The sequence below is a fragment of the Cherax quadricarinatus genome, chromosome 39 (assembly GCF_038502225.1).
Source record: "Cherax quadricarinatus isolate ZL_2023a chromosome 39, ASM3850222v1, whole genome shotgun sequence".
Classification (NCBI taxonomy): domain Eukaryota; kingdom Metazoa; phylum Arthropoda; class Malacostraca; order Decapoda; family Parastacidae; genus Cherax; species Cherax quadricarinatus.
In genome coordinates this window covers 24,318,203-24,332,899 of record NC_091330.1, presented here as the reverse complement: position 1 = coordinate 24,332,899, position 14,697 = coordinate 24,318,203, and positions in this window count along the sequence as shown.

Here is a 14,697-nt window from a genome sequence, read left to right as displayed (position 1 = left end):
GGGTATTCAATTTTGCATTTATTCTTAAATTTATTGTGCTATATCCATTAGAACATATGAATTTCACGTACTTGCATCTGTGTTATATCTTGGCTCTCCCACTCATAAAAAAGCCTCACAACTTAAGCTCAGTGATCGTCTGGGATCTGCCGTGTACAGAGCGTTTTAACTGGGATCGAGTTTTTGACGCATCGGACATACTGCACACATCACGGTATTTACTGAGTTGCCAACTTTAATTTTTCAGACGCTGCAGATAAATGTCTAATGTACACAAATTAAGATTTTTTTTTATCGACTTTTGTTTTTGCTCTTTTGGGGAACATTTCACAGTTTTAATGGCTATAACTCAAATCTCAAACATTGTTTTGTCATTAAAGGCGGGTTTTACAATATATCTCAGTTAAACTATTATGTGCTGTTTTATGTTGTGCTGCTCTGTTATTTATATCTTCAGTTATTTTTTTATCTGTTCATACTTTTGTTTTTAACCAACATGGAAAAAATTGCTGGATTTTTAATGCATATTGGCATTGGTTCCAATACGCATACAAAAATAATTAGGTTACGCCTATTAGAAGTGAAGGGGACTTTTTACCTCGTTAACTGTTATGAACAAGTCTGTCTACACCAAACATTACTACACTAACATCTTAGATTTAATTGTGAACATAAACACACTAATTCATACCGGAACACCAGCGGCTGGAAGTCAACAAGACGTTCCTTAGCCAGGCTCGGCAAATTATCCATAATTGATAAGTGATAATTGATAATTAAGCACTTTCATTTCCATACTGTAAGTATGCTATTGACGTAGGATTACTTAACATGATGTGGCAAATATAGGAAGCCTCCGGGTAAGTAAAACATTTCGGACAGCCTAAAAATAAACTTATAACCATAGAATAATTGCTAGTTAGGTTAATTTACTAGAATGTTACAGTTTGCAAACCCTGATAATGTATATATAATGTATATATAATAATTCGTTTTGTCATATGACATTCTGGGATTTCCTAGATACTTATATGATGTAATATTTTTCATAGTGATGAGTAATTGATGAGTGATTTAATGCATTTTGTTTACTACATAATTTAGAATAAAGTAATGAGTTAGAGCATATTATGTAATGTAGGCGCGCCTCTGGCAAGGTAGTGATGAAGCGAATGATGATGAAAGTGATTCTTCTTTATCGAGTCCCCCTACCTTGGTGGGAAACTACCGGTGTGTTACTAAGAAAAAAGAGAACAACAGTACGAATGCTAATATCATCTGGATAATGATAGTTGCTGTTGAGAAATTGGGATTTACAATAATTTATCTATGCGGTATTAAAGTTGGATTTAAGAGGTGCTTTTTAATTATATGTCTGAAGCAGATGGCAGAGAAAGAACTTGTTGCATCTTCCTGCTCACTGAGTGAGCAGGAAATGAACGTCGCACTACTAACACTTGTTTGACGAGGTTGGTTGTTTACTGTGTGCCTACCAAATACACCAGCTACATTACGGTTGCAATTAACCCGTACGCAGCTAGTCAAGGCTATTTTATTCACACAATAGAGATTAAATACTCAGTGTTCATAAGCTCAGAGATGCACATCTCTCGGTGCATTTCACTGTACTGACACACTATACTTAACTTACCTCTCCGGTCACTGAAGACTTAAATATTTCAGCCGTAAATCACACTTCAATATGACTACCAATGTGACCACGAACTTCCTTGTTTCATAAACAACCCCTCGGCTCTCCACACTCAGGATGTCACTTTTTTGGCCATACTAGTTAAAGTGACGTATTTGTTGACGAGAGTAAACTCATTCTCAGAAAGCTTCTTTAACTAATTTTAAAACGCTAGAGGCTGCAGTTTAAGTAATATTTATATATTTTTTTTTCTTTTTAAATGTATCGCTTAATTGGCATTGTTGTTTAAAATGTCTTGTACGTCGATTACTCTTGGCCAGCGTCAAAAGAAAGTGCTCAATGCATCGATCACTCTTGACCAGCATCAAAGATAAAAAGTGTTGACTTTCCTTCCAGTTTTCCCTTTGTGTGTGAGAGTGAGAGTGATATTGAAAGAGTGATATTGAGCGAGAGAGTGAGAATGAGAGAGTGAGATTGAGAGAATGAGAGAGTGAGAAAGAGAGAGACTTTACACACACACTCGCATGTCAGCTACGGTCCTAAATTTAGCACAGGAGGAAGCTGTCCACTTTACTTACTTGTTTCAGCTTTTATGAACGTGTTTCATATCCCTATTCAAATTTTCTGTCCTATGTTCAGTTGAACTGCCCAACACAGACTTTTACAGCGAGGTAAAAAAAAAAAGTTCTTTCGAGATCAAACGCTCTGGAAAGGCCCCTGGAAACTGTCAGACGCCGCGGCTGTTTCAATCACTACTATACAGCGGTGTTTTCCAGGAATAAAAGAAAATATTGCGATGGCTGTAGGAATTTGCGATCAGTGCTTCTCCCTTCTGTTTACGTCCGTTGGGCCACGATACATGCCTTGTGGAACCAGCAGCTGTATAGCCCAAATGTAAGCTCATGTTATCCCATATCGCAAGTGGAAAGTAGTGACTTCGAATTCCAGGCAAGGTGAAAGAATCTGACAGTCCCTCCTACGGTCTCTATTCAACCCAGGAGTTATTAAAGAATGTAAATGAATTAGCAGATCGTGTTCTGCTGACAAAATATTGCGTCCTAACTGGCCGAGTGGCTTACGCACTCGCCTGGGGTTTTAAGACTCACTCGCATGGGTTCAAACCTCACCCGTTCCGTGGTTTATTACGTCTTAAGTTTCAGAAGGTGACTCTTCTGTCTAAAAAGCTGTCACTCTTACTCATGTATACTTCAAATGTGGTATAAACCAGGAGGCTAGTGGCGCTCCAGCCACGGTCGGAAAAAAAATTCCAATCTTAAATTATTGGCGAAGTTATGTACAGGATCCAGGATGGACTCGACCCATTCTCTCATCATGAGTGATACTCGTGCAGATTTTAACGTTTCCTGCTGATGCAAAGTCACAGCGTTGTTCGTTATTTATTTTCTGATTTATCATGAAATAATTTTTCTTGGTTTGCGCAGCCAAGCCTAATTCAACCTTAAATAACCTAAACCTACTAAAAATGAAGAAAAGAGTATTTGTAAGTTTATGGAGAAAGTTCAGATAGTGACACAGACTAGCATAAGAAAATTCTCGTAATAAAAGAAAGATAAATTATTGTATGGGTGACCTGTACTCAGTGGTTATTATTGAGTAACATACATGAGCAATACCTGTGTATATTTATTCTGAATACGTTCCGCCAACCAGTGACTATCAATTCAATACAGAAGTTGTTGAAAGGTGTCGAAACTGGAGACAGTAGAAGACGAGGTAATCATTCATCCAACTAAATAGTGTATAGGCTGAGGGACTGATAACCTCGCCTTCTACTGTCTCCACTTCCAACAACTTTAAATTTAGTCATTGGTGTGTGAAACGTCATCAGAATAAAGATACCCAGGTGTTGTATACGAGTCTTATTAATAGTATTATATATCATTAATGCTAGAAGATGTTCTTGTTTATGTTTCCCTCTCTATGACTATTTTTATTTCTGAATTCTTAAATACCAACGACTAGTAATCAATTATCAACTTTTGCTCCGTAACGGGGAATGATTATTTCTTGTAATTTTTATTGATCCTACTTTCTGGTAGCTCAATCTGGCGACTACCTAGCTTAACCTAACTTAACCTAACCTAACCTAACCTAACCTAACCTAACCTAACCTAACCTCACCTCACCTAACCTAACCTAACCTAACCTAACCTAACCTAACCTCACCTCACCTCACCTCACCTCACCTCACCTAACCTAACCTAACCTAACCTAACCTAACCTAACCTCACCTCACCTCACCTCACCTCACCTCACCTCACCTAACCTAACCTAACCTAACCTAACCTAACCTAACCTAACCTAACCTAACCTAACCTAACCTAACCTAACCTCACCTCACCTCACCTCACCTCACCTCACCTCACCTCACCTCACCTCACCTAACCTCACCTCACCTCACCTCACCTCACCTAATCTAACCTAACCTCACCTCACCTAAGCTAACACCACCTAACATCACCTCTCAATACTATTACTGTAAGGTTATTGCACTTCCCTAAGGATATAATAATTATATGTAACTAACAACTGAATTGCAAACGGTTCCCTCCCTCCTACCTTCCCTATTTCAGTTCCTTCCTCCCTCTCAATCTCCCTTTCTTAATCCTTCCCTCTCTCCCTCCTCCCTTCTTCAGTTTCACCCTCTCCTTCCATCCCTCCCTCTACGTGGGAGATATCTGAAAGGGTCTCCAGGATGAGTTTGTAAGCATTATAGCCATTGCAAATTAAACGAAGCTTATGGTAAATTAATTAAAGAAGGCGGGACACCAAAATCATAGATTACTATTTCTGTAATTACTGGAATGCATGTAGATACCAGAATATATTATTCTCCCCCCCCCCACCCACCTCTTATTTAGGAAGAAGGTCAAACCAATTCATGGAGTATAATTATTACTGAAAATAAATGTTAATGTGTGTCAGCAGCAAGTAGCAGCGAGGTCAGCTCAGTCCCAGTGTCAGGTTAGTGTGACACCCGAGACTCAGTATAACTGACACCCAGGAAACACAAACTGACATATTTCGAAGTTTAGTGAATTACTAGGCATTCGATTGCGCGTTCACACTCCTCAGATAATACATCCTCCAGGTGGAGCAAGATGCACTTCTGTGACTGAGACACAGGGAGACTGGGTAAGACAGTTGCAACAGTTAGGTATCTTTATTCCGAAACTGTTGCTTCTGTTGCCTCCTCTGTATTCGGCTAGAGATGCCTACTGTGTAGCGAAACTTTTCGGAATAAAGATACCTAACTGTTGCAACTGTGTCTTACTTATCAACTTCTCGATTTTGTATGCCATTATCATATTCAAACGGAGAGTAAACAACAAAGCTAAAAAGTAGCTAACACACATTTTGCGTGGATCTGGACGATTTACAGTGAATATGAGGCAGAGAACGCAGAAAAAAAGTCGCAAATAAAGTAGTTAATGCATTTCGTCATTTGACTACATTATTTAACTACTTAGAGACAGACAGGCAGAGAGGTAGACAGGCAGAGACATAGACAGACAGAGACAGACACAGACAGAGAGCTCTGTAGTAGCAATAGACATCGCTGATGCTTTCGGCCGAGTATGGCACCAGGGGCTCTTGGCAAAACTGCAACCACTAGGAGTCGTCGACTCTGCACTATACCTCTCAGTGATTACCTTCAAGATAGATCTCTAAGAGTAGTTCTCAATGGGGCAGTCATCAGGACACTATTGATGCAAGTGTTCCATAAGGAAGTGTGCTGGGGCAATTGTTATGGAATATTTACTTCAATGACCTTCTTCAACTCATCTCAGAATCCCATGCATATTCAGACGACTACACTCTGCCATAAGTTACATCAGTAACCAGCTTAGTTATATCAGCCTGAGGAAAACAATGGCAGATCACATTTGCAAATGAGATAACACAAATGATTGTCTCTAAGCACTATGTTGATAATGCTGGAGCAGTGGTAAGAATGATTTGGAGAGTGTTCGTATTCAGAGATGAAGTTTGAGTGAAATTTGTGAAATTTGACTCCAAACTGATTATAAGGAGCCACATCGTAAATCTTGCAGATAAAGCTGTATGGAAGCTTACAGAACTTAGACGTTTCTGGTATCTGCTGATGTAGGTAACAGCTCCTAGCTTGTTAAAAGCTAGGAACCGTAAAAATAACTTTATAGAACCTGTGTAGAGAGCGAGTGAGTGAGCGAGAGAGTGAGGGAAAGAGAGTCAACAAGCACTGGTGAAAGCAACCTCTTGAGGCCTTGTTAACTGGTGACGAATTGTTGTACTGGGTGTCAGTGACTAAAATATCACTGGTGTACTGGTACTGGGTGTCAGTGACTAAACCACTGGCGTACTGGTACTGGGAGTCAGTGACTAAAATACCACTGGTGTACTTGTACTGGGCGTCAGTGACTAAAATATCACTGGTGTACTGTTACTGGGTGTCAGTGACTAAAATATCACTGGTGTACTGATATTGAGTGTCAGTGACTAAACCACTGGCGTACTGGTACTGGGTGTCAGTGACTAAAATACCACTGGTGTACTGTTACTGGGTGTCAGTGACTAAAATATCACTGGTGTACTGTTACTGGGTGTCAGTGACTAAACTATCACTGGTGTACTGGAACTGGGTGTCAGCGACTAAACTGGCGTACTGGTACTGGGTGACAGTTACTAAAATACCACAGGTGTACTGGTACTGGATGTCAGTCACTAAAATGCCACTGATGTACTAGTACTGCATGTCAGTGACTAAAATAGTACTGGTGTACTGGTACTGGATGTCAGTCACTAAAATAGTACTGGTGTACTGGTACTGGGTAGCAGTGACTAAAATACCACTGGTGTAGTGGCACCGGGGAGCAGTGATTAAAATACCCCTGGTGTATTGGTACTGGGTGTCAGTGACTAAAATGCCACTGGTGTACTGGTACTGGGTGTCAGTGACTAAAATACCACTGGTGTGCTGGTACTGAGTGTTAGTGACTAAACTATCACTGGTGTACTGATACTGAGTGTCAGTGACTAAACCACTGGCGTACTGGTACTGGGTGTCAGTGACTAAACTATCACTGGTGTACTGGTACTGGGTGTCAGTGACTAAAATACCACTGGTGTACTGGTACTGGGTAGCAGTGACTAAAATACCACTGGTGTACTGGTACTGGGTAGCACTGACTAAAATACCCCTGGTGTACTGGTACTGGGTGTCAGTGACTAAAATACCACTGGTGTACTGGTACTAGATGTCAGTCACTAAAATATCACTCGTGTACTGGTACTGGGTGTCAGTGACTAAAATACTAATGGTGTACTGGTACTGGTAGCAGTGGCTAAAATACCACTGGTGTACTGGTCCTGGGCAGTAGTGACTAAAATATCCCTGGTGTACTGGTTGTCAGTGACTAAAATACCACTGGTGTACTGGTACTGGGTAGCAGTGACTAAAATACCACTGGTGTACTGGTACTGGGTAGCGCTGACTAAAATACCCCTGGTGTACTGGTACTGGGTGTCAGTGACTAAAATACCACTGGTGTACTGGTACTAGATGTCAGTCACTAAAATATCACTCGTGTACTGGTACTGGGTGTCAGTGACTAAAATACTAATGGTGTACTGGTACTGGTAGCAGTGGCTAAAATACCACTGGTGTACTGGTCCTGGGCAGTAGTGACTAAAATATCCCTGGTGTACTGGTTGTCAGTGACTAAAATACCACTTGTGTACTGGTACTGGGTAGCAGTGACTAAAATACCACTGGTGTACTGGTACTGGGTAGCGCTGACTAAAATATCCCTGGTGTACTGGTACTGGGTGTCAGTGACTAAAATACCACTGGTGTACTGGTACTAGATGTCAGTCACTAAAATATCACTCGTGTACTGGTACTGGGTGTCAGTGACTAAAATACTAATGGTGTACTGGTAGCAGTGGCTAAAATACCACTGGTGTACTGGTCCTGAGCAGTAGTGACTAAAATATCCCTGGTGTACTGGTACTGGGTATCAGTGACTAAAATACCCCTGATGCACTGTACCGGGTATCAGTGACTAAAATACCACTGGTGTACTGGTACTTTGTATCAGTGATTAAACCACTGGTGTACTGGTACTGGGTATGAGTGATTACACAACTGGTGTACTGGAACTGGGTATCAGTGATTACACCACCACTGATGCACTGTTACTGGGTATCAGTAACTACACCACTGGTGTACTGGTACTGGGTATCAGCAACTACACCACCACTGGTGTACTAGTACTGGGTATCAGTAATTGCACCACCACTGGTGTACTAGTACTGGGTATCAGTAACTGCACCACCACTGGGTACTGGTACTGGGTATCAGTAACTACACCACTGGTGTACTGGTACTGGGTATCAGTAACTACACCACTGGTGTACTGGTACTGGGTATCAGTAACTACACCACCACTGGTGTACTGGTACTGGGTATCAGTAACTACACCACCACTGGTGTACTGGTACTGGGTATCAGTAACTACACCACCACTGGTGTACTGGTACTGGGTATCAGCAGCTACACTGGTGTACTGGTACTTGGTATAAGTAACTACACCACTGGTGTACTGGTACTGGGTATCAGTACACCACCACTGGTGTACTGGTACTGGGTATCAGTAACTACACCACTGGTGTACTGCTACTGGGTATCAGTAACTACACTGGTGTACTGGTACTAGGTATCAGTAACTACACCACTGGTGTACTGATACTGGGTATCAGTAACTACACCACTAGTGTACTGGTACTGGGTATCAGTAACTACACCACCACTGGTGTACTGGTACTGGGTATCAGTAACTACACCACCACTGGTGTACTGGTACCAGGTATCAGTAACTACACCACCACTGGTGTACTGGTACCAGGTATCAGTAACTACACCACCACTGGTGTACTGGTACTGGGTATCAGTAACTACACCACCACTGGTGTACTGGTACCAGGTATCAGTAACTACACCACCACTGGTGTACTGGTACCAGGTATCAGTAACTACACCACTGGTGTACTGGTACCAGGTATCAGTAACTACACCACCACTGGTGTACTGGTACCAGGTATCAGTAACTACACCACCACTGGTGTACTGGTACTGGGTATCAGTAACTACACCACCACTGGTGTACTGGTACCAGGTATCAGTAACTACACCACCACTGGTGTACTGGTACTGGGTATCAGTAACTACACCACCACTGGTGTACTGGTACCAGGTATCAGTAACTACACCACCACTGGTGTACTGGTACTGGGTATCAGTAACTACACCACCACTGGTGTACTGGTACCAGGTATCAGTAACTACACCACCACTGGTGTACTGGTACTGGGTATCAGTAACTACACCACCACTGGTGTACTGGTACCAGGTATCAGTAACTACACCACTGGTGTACTGGTACTGGGTATCAACAACTATACCACTAGTGTACTGGGATAATTCCACTATTCAAGACGGACTCCCAGTGGATTACATTTAAAGGTATTGAATATGCATAAATTATACTCATGATAAAAGGCTAGATCCGCATGGGGTTATATAGCACACGGGGAATCAGGTTTGATTCAAGGAACTGGAGGGAAGCTCCAACTTCCTCGATGAAATAAGCCTATAAAAGTACCATGGAACAGCACACAACCATTCAAGGAGCAGCCTTGATAAGGGCTCTTCATCCAAGGAATTGTTACTACTCTATATTTATCTTGGAACGAACCTGATTGTGTACCATTCCTCCGGCCCTGCGCAAAGCAGAGCTCTGCGTCACGCAAGACAAAGGCTACGCGTCACGCAAGACAAAGGCTACGCGTCACGCAAGACAGAGGCTACGCGTCACTCATGACAGCGGCTCAGCGTTACGCTAAAGAAAGAATCCAAAGAGGCCAGATGTCACACCAGAAGAGAGGCCAGACGTCACACCAGGTACCACACTAGTGGAGAACCAGGTGCCACACTAGTAGAGGATCAGGTGTCACACTAGGGGAGGATCAGGTGTCACACTAGGGGAGGACCAGGAATCACACTAGTGTAGGACCAGTTGTCAAACTAGTAGAGGATCGGGAGTCACACTAGTGAAGGACCGGGTATCACACTAGTGGAGGACCAGGTGTCACACTAGTGGAGGACCAGGTGTCACACTAGTTGAGGACCAGGTGTCACACTAGTGGAGGATCAGGTGTCACACTAGTGGAGGATCAGGTGTCACATTAGTGGAGGACCAGATGTCACACTAGTGTAGGACCAGGTGTGGCATGCAAAGAGTACGTAACCTTTATTCGGCGCATGGACACACCCTCATTTACAGGCTATCTCCCCCAACCAGCGAACCAGGTTGCTAAGAGTTGATGATGGGGCCCCATCGTTCAACTAGTGACCAGGTTCTAGCCAATAAGAAGGTGGGATTGACAATCGCAGAGGTTATGTGGATACCGCTCTCCTGTCTGCCCTTGTCATTCCCACTCTAGAGCTGGTTGAAGCACGGTCTGCTATCTTGTGGCTTCTATTTCTGCCTTGCTTACCGTGGAGTGCACTATATTTATCACTGTACATAGTGTACATATTGCTGTTATAATTGGTGAAGGATAATATAAGTCTAAACTTTTTCTACTGTGTTTATTTGCTCCCATTACACCTGGGATAACAGGCCATTTGAAATCCTAGGTTGTAATATGGGTAGCCTGTCCGAGAGCTGGACTTAGAGAAACGGTTGAGCTTAGGGTGAAGCTTGTAGCAGGAACATTGTGTAGCTTGCTGTTTCGCTTCGCTTTACAAATTTTGCGTGTCAGTTGCTTATGATCAGCCTTGCTATTGTGTGATCGTTCAACAGCTCGCTACTAGCTTGTTCAGTGTGCTCGCTTCGCTACGGTCAATCTTGTGTGCAGTCGGCTTTGCTTGTATGCGTATTCTGCAATCGTACTGTGCATAGCTAAGCGTGTTCTGCAAATTAACGTGTTACGTTGGGGTATTCGTACTGTGCATAGCGAATAACTTATGCCACCTAGACGAGTCAGACGCCTGGTGTCGGCATATACTTTGCATAACCTACCTAAATTGTCCCTACAGCGTTGTTGGCAAATTGCTCGTTCGATTGGCATTCCCTATAAACGCACTCTCACAGCTGCGCAACTGCGTTCACTTATTGCTGACATACTTATTGAAGAAGAGATGGCACATCAAACTCCTCCCTTTACGGGAGCTAGGGAAAAAACTACTATGTTCTCGCAGGAGGAAGATGATACACCTACGGAGCAAAATGGTCAGTATAGTGCAGCTGGGTTGTCTCAGGGTGAATCAGCGTCGTTGGCACTTGAGCTGGCAAAAATCACGCTGGAGCAAACTAGGGAACAGAGAGCATTCGCAAGGGAAGAATTTGATAGGGAAAGAGAGAGGAGGCAGTTTTCGCATTCTGTAAACGATTTCAGTTTACAAAAAGCAGTACAGCTTGTTCCCCGCTTCAATGAGGCCGAACCAGAGCAATTTTTCGAAAGCTTCGAAAATCAGGCTCGAGCCTTGAGGTGGCCGGAACAGCACTGGGCAGCGTTGGTTCATACAGCATTATTGGGTAAGGCACAGGAATTTACGTCGGTATTAACTGACGCTGAATTCTCTGATTATCAAGTAGTGAAGACCACAGTGTTGGGAGCATATACATGTATCCCAGCTAAATATCGTAAGACCTTCAAATTGAACAGGCGGCAGCTTGGTCAATCCCTGGTGGACTTTGTGAGACAGCAAACCAAAGCTTTTACCAGCTGGTATAAAGCGAGTGGTGTCTCTAACTTTGAGGAGCTGGTGCAGCTTATTCTGATTGATAACCTGCTGGAGTCTGTGGGACCAGAGGTTCGTGTCTTTCTGCAGGATCGTGACTTAACCACTGCATTGGAGGCGGCCAGGTTGGCTGATACCTTCGAAACGAACCGCTCCTTGTCCGAGCGGTCCCGTCTCTCTTTTCAACAGTCTGGCGTGAGCAGAGATCGACAACATTGGAGAATGAAGTGCCAGCCGGAGGGAGAGCGTCTACGTCATCCAACCAAGTCACCTGGTGAGCCACGCTTCTCAACATATGGTCCCCCTGCGGAGAGGCAAACTACTTATGGAGCATCTCGACAACAATATCCAGAGAGGCACCAGCCAGAACGACACCACTTGCAACGTCATCAGGGAGTAAAGGGCAAGCCTGTCGTCTGCTTCAGGTGCAATAAAGTAGGTCACATCAGTTCCAACTGCCCCCAAAAACCTCAACCCATCGGGAAAATCTCTAATATCCCTAGTAACATGTCCCCTAGAGAAGTAGAAAAAGGTATGGCCCCTTATTATTGCGAAAGTCTTATTTCCCTTCAGGAAAACTCAGAACCAACTAAAGTAAATACCTTTAGAGATACTGGAGCATATTGCTCACTTGTCAGAGAAGGAATATTACCCCTTTCAGAGAATACTTCCTTGAATTCCTCAGTTTTATTGGAAGCCTATGGAGGAGCTATATATTCAGTTCCTTTGCATAAAATTTATGTACAGTGCAAATATTACACTGGGTACTTGACTGTAGGTATCTCAAAAGGATTTCCCATGAAAAATGCCATGTTATTACTGGGTAATAACATTACTACTGTTACTTCGTGTCCAGTGTTGGCCATAACTCGGGCAACATCCCAAGGGTTGTCTGGGGAGAATGTTGACCTATCCTTGGACGACTCCGATCTCGGAATAGCCACGTTGTTTTATGAGACACACCGGCCGGAGTCTCGTAAATCAAGTGAACAGACCCCGATCAAGCCTTCCTATTCCCAGGTTGCAGGATTGCCAGATGTCTCTGTTTCCATGCCCGAGGGACTGTCCTTCCGGGAGGAACAACGAAAGGACCCTTCTTTAAAATTCGCTTTTCAGGCAGCCATGGGTAAATCCTCTTTGGGTCATCCAGTCAAGTATGAAGTTAAAAATGATTATTTGGTTTGCACTGAGACTGGTAAGGAGATAGAGAGCCGGCAATTATACGACAGGTTAGTGGTTCCAACCAAGTATAGACCTCAGATATTAAATATAGCTCATAATACGTCATCAGGAGGTCACTTAGGAATTACAAAAACCTTGTATAGAATCACAAAAGAATTTTATTGGCCAAAATTAAAGAAAGATGTGAAGAATCATATTAGGTGTTGCCGAGAATGTCAGCAAGTTGGAAAACCTGGACATTCCATTAAACCTGCACCTCTCCAACCCATACCTGCTGATGGAGAACCTTTTGCAGATTTAATTATAGATTGTGTAGGTCCACTACCTAAGTCAAAGTCTGGAAATCAGTATTTATTTACAATTATGGATAAAGTAACCAGATATCCTGAAGCGATCCCAATGCGTAGTATCAATACTAAAGCTATTCTCAAAGCTTTAACAAAATTCATTTCTTGTTTTGGCATTCCTAAAACTATACAAAGTGATCAAGGTACTAACTTCACTGCCAAAGCATTTAGGGAAGTATTAACTAGGTTAGGGATAATTCACAACTTATCCACTGCCTATCACCCTCAGTCCCAAGGCGCCTTGGAAAGATTCCACCAAACATTAAAAACAATGATGAGAAGTTTTTGCATGCACTTTCCGACAGATTGGGATGAATCTCTACCTTTGTTGCTGTTCTCAGTACGAGAGACGGTGCAAGAGTCTACAGGGTATAGTCCGTTTGAGCTGATCTTTGGGCACAATGTACGAGGTCCTCTTCGGGTGCTCAAAGAAGGATGGATGGGAGAAGACGTAAGCTCAGCACTCTACAACCCGTCTTCAAGGTTGCAGGTGGCACGTGAGTTAGCCACGGCTAACCTAAAGATAGCTCAAAGTAAGATGAAACAGAGGTATGACAAAAGTGCACAATTCCGCTCCTTCCATCCAGGAGACAAGGTGTTGGTGCAGGAACCTATACCTGGCCACACCTTGAAAGCTAGATTTACGGGACCTATGCAGATAGTAAGTAGATTATCTGATTTAAATTATGTGGTAGCTCCCATTGATAAGACCTCAAAAACAAAAACTTACCACATTAATCAAATCAAGGCCTTTCATACACCAGATAAAGTCCCAGTAATGACTCTGTCCTCTACCTCTGAGGACGACTCTGACTCTTTGCACTCTATCTCTGAAATTAATACTAAACTTTCAAATTCTGTCCTCCTCAAGGATCCTAGCCCGTTAATGGATGGATTATCTGAAATACAAGCAACCAATTTAACTGAGCTTCTACAGTCATATCCTAATATTTTTTCGGATGTGCCGAAAAAATGTACGTTAGGTTACCATGATGTAGATGTGGGAAAATCTAAACCAATTAAACTCTCCCCCTACAGAGCTAATCCTGAAAAGCAAAGGCTACTTCAGCAGGAAGTAGACTTCTTGTTAGAACATGGTTTAGTGGAGGAGTCATCTAGTCCATGGGCTTCACCGTGCATCCTAGTAAAAAAGGCTGATGGAGGGTTTCGTATGTGCACAGACTACCGTAAAGTGAACGAGGTCACAATCACAGATGCTTACCCTCTTCCTCGTCTGGATGACGTAATTGACTTTGTGGGTAAGGCTACTTTTGTGTCCAAATTAGATCTCCTTAAAGGTTACTATCAGGTACCTTTGACAGATAAGGCGAAGGAAATCTCTGCCTTCGTAATTCCAGGAGGTCATTATCAGTATACAGTTACCCCCTTCGGAATGAAAAATTCCCCCTCTTCATTCCAGAAACTCGTCCATCAGGCTATTAAAGGACTTGAAGGCACGGCAGCATACCTAGATGATATTGTTGTGGTGTCTGATACTTGGGATCAACACCTACTTAGACTTAAAGCTCTGTTTGAGACCTTTAAGAATTCCCAATTAACAGTTAATTTATCTAAATCTTCCTTTGGCCAGGCCACTATCACTTTTCTAGGCCATGAAGTAGGTAGTGGTAATGTTGCACCTAAACTTGCTAAAGTTCTTTCGATTAAAGATTATCCAGTTCCTCATGATAGGAAATCTCTTCAACGTT